The sequence below is a fragment of the Rhinoderma darwinii genome, assembly GCF_050947455.1.
Source record: "Rhinoderma darwinii isolate aRhiDar2 chromosome 2 unlocalized genomic scaffold, aRhiDar2.hap1 SUPER_2_unloc_24, whole genome shotgun sequence".
Classification (NCBI taxonomy): domain Eukaryota; kingdom Metazoa; phylum Chordata; class Amphibia; order Anura; family Rhinodermatidae; genus Rhinoderma; species Rhinoderma darwinii.
In genome coordinates, this window is record NW_027461690.1 from 447,812 (window position 1) to 451,243 (window position 3,432).

A 3,432-nucleotide genomic window follows, 5' to 3' on the forward strand; every position below is an offset into this window, starting at 1 on the left:
ATATTTCAATTATAGATTTACCATCATTAATAGTAGTGACATCACAATAGATATACCCGGCGTGAGCTGCTTTTATGACCACACACATAATTTGCATATTTCAAGTATAGATTTACCATCATTAATAGTAGTGACATCACAATAGATATACCCGGCGTGAGCTGCTTTTATGACCACACACATAATTTGCATATTTCAGTATGGCTTTAACAATATTTTTAATGTTTGATTGTTATTTATATTTTGAATGTAGTTTCTATATTCATAATGTTTCCGTGGACAGACTCTTACCCAGTACTGCCAAGAAAGGAGATCAGGGATAGAATTAAAACCCATAATAAATTGTAAAAGTCAGAGATATGGTTCAGTCTTGGTGCATGGAACTTGTAATGTTCATCTCTCACAGTTGGTTTAGTGTGTGTCTAGTTATTACAATCTGGACGGATCTGCAGCTGCTGAACATCTGATAGATAATAATTTCTGTCTGTGTGACATTGAGGAAACAATTAATATTATATTAAAATACATAATCTTTGTAATAAATATGACTAAAAACCTGAAGACCCTCATAAGGTGCTGGGGCTCTGCACCAGTAAGAACATCCTACATGCTGCATCTCCTGTGCTCAGCTCTCGAGGGAATAAAGAGGTGGTAAGAATCGATCTATTCATCCTGAGAGGAGACGGTCAGACCTGATGTGAACGTATTCAGCATAAATAGCTCAGAGATAACTGCACATAATCTCTGCCAGTTGCTCTCCTGTTCTAAAAAGTAGATCTGTGGCACCAGAAGGCGAATAACTTCAGGAACCAACTAAGTTGGAATAGTATATAGATCATAGGTAGAAATGAGCGAACCGGGACAACCGAACCCGGTTTCGGTCCGAACTTCCGGAAAAGTTCTGTTTGCAGCGAATCCGAACTTTACCGGGTTTGGCCGAACCCGTTTTGACCGAACCCGGTCAAAAATATTATAAAAATCGGCAGCCACTTGTCTCTATCAATCACTGATAGAGAAAAGAGGCTGCTGATTAAAAATAAAATAAAAAGCATTTCATACGTACCTGGTCGTTGTCTTGGTGACGAGTCCCTCTTCTTCCTCCTGTCCGACCTTCTTTTCTGACGCGGCAGCCTGTGATTGGCTGCAGAGGCCTCTGCAGCCTGTGATTGGCTGCAGAGGCCTCTGCATTCTGTGCTTGGCTGCAGCGCTCACATGGGCTGCATCGTCATCAAGGAATGTCGGGCCGGATGTCGAGAGGGACGCGTCACCAAGGCAACGGCCAGGAGACCGGACTGGAGGAAGCAGAAAGTTCTCGGTAAGTATGAACGTGTTTTTTTTTTTACAGGTTACTCTATATTGTGATCGGTAGTCACTATCCAGGGTGCTGAAGCAGTTACTGCCGATCAGTTAACTCTTTCAGCACCCTGGACAGTGACTATTTACTGACGTCGACTAGCAACGCTGCCGTAATGCGGGTGCACACATGTAGTCACCCGTCATTACGGGGCCTCATGCACACGACTGTAGAAAAACCTGTTATTATGGGTCGTAATTACGACCCGAAATAGCGGGCCAATAGACTTCTGTTAGCCACGGGTACCTTCCCGTTTTCTCACGGGAAGGTGCCCGTACCGTTAAAAAGATAGAACATGTTGTATTTTTTTATTTTACGGGCCATGCTCGTAATTACGACTCGTAATTACGAGCACGGCCGGGGACGGCCGGCCACGGCCAGCCAGCCGCTTTTGAGAGCCGTGCTTCCATTATAATGTATAGCAGCACGGCACGTAAAATAGAAAAATAGAACATGTTCTATTTTTTTAACGGCACGGGCACCTTCCCGTGAGAAAACGGGAAGGTACCCATGGGTAACAGAAGTCTATGAGCCCGTTATTGCGGGTCGTAATTACGACCCGCAATAACGGGTGTTTTTACGGTCGCGTGCATAATGGGCGCTACACCGCAGCGGCGGTTAACTGTGCAGGGCGTCTGCCCTGCATTCCCCGTTGCCGATCAGCGGCCTGTCGCAGCTGATTTCGTCAGTTAACCCCTTAATTGCGGCGTTCGATTTGAACGCCACAATTAAGGTGTTTAGCCTCGATCGGCAGCCCCCATGTGAAATCACGGGGGCTGGCGATCGTACCCATGGCAACCGGACGCCAGACAATGGCTTCCGGGTTGCCATGTACAGAAGCCTATGAGGACCACCCCGAGGGTGGTCGTCGTAGGCTTCCTGTCAGTGTGACTGTTACGTCACAATGACAGTTGGAATGCATTACACTTCGTGTCTAGTGTAATGTATTCCAGCAGCGATCAGAGCTGCAAGTCTAAGTGTCCCCTAGTGGGACAAGTGAAGAAAGTAAAAAAAAGGATAAAAATGTTTTAAAAAAAGTGTCAAAATAAAAGTTATAAGTGACATAAACATGAACTGCTTTTTTTCCTATAATAAGTCTTTCATTATAGGAAAAAAAATGAACACGTAAAAAAAAAGTAAACATATTTGGTATCACCGCGTTCGTAACGACCCCAACTATAAAACTATAATATTATTTATCCTGCACGGTGAACACCGCAAAAAAAATAAATCAAAAACAAAGCGAAAATCACTATTTTTTGGTCACCACCCCTCACAAAATATACAATAAAAAGTGATCAAAAAGTCGCATGTACGGCAAAATTATACCGATACAAACTACAACCCGTCCCGCAAAAAACAAGCCCTTACACAGCTTTTTTGACTGAAAAATAAAAAAGTTACGGCTCTCAGAATATGGTGACACAGAAAATAAATAATTTTCTAAATAAGTTATTTTATTGCGCAAACGCTGCAAAACATAAAAAACCCTATATACATATGGTATCGCCGTAATCGAACCGACCCGCAGAATAAAATATAACGGTCATTTATAGCCCAGGGTGAACGCTGTAAAAAATAAATAAAAATCATTGTCAGAATTGATGGTTTTTGGTCACCTTGCTTGCCGAAAAATGGAATAAAAAGTGATCAACAAAATCGCATGTACCCCAAAATGGTACCAATGAAAATTACAGATTGTCCCGCAACAAATAAGCCCTCACACGGCTCCGGTGGTGAAAAAAGAAAAAAAGTTCCAGCTCCCAGAATATGGCGATGCAAAATGTGCAGAGCGTTCCAATAGCGGATAAGATCGGGCGCCATTTATAATATAAGTGCAACACTGGCCACATATCTGCGGATTATTATTTATTTACCCCATTATTATACCCTCTTATTATGCCCCTGATGTACTCTGCCCAACCTACATTTGCCCCCACATTATAAACTGAAATACCAGCAAAACGCCAGAGCTTCTACCAAGCAAAATCTGCGCTCCAAAAGCCAAATGGCGTCCCTCCCTTCTGAGCCCTACAGCGTGCCCAAACAGCCGTTTACGTCCACCGATATGGCATCGC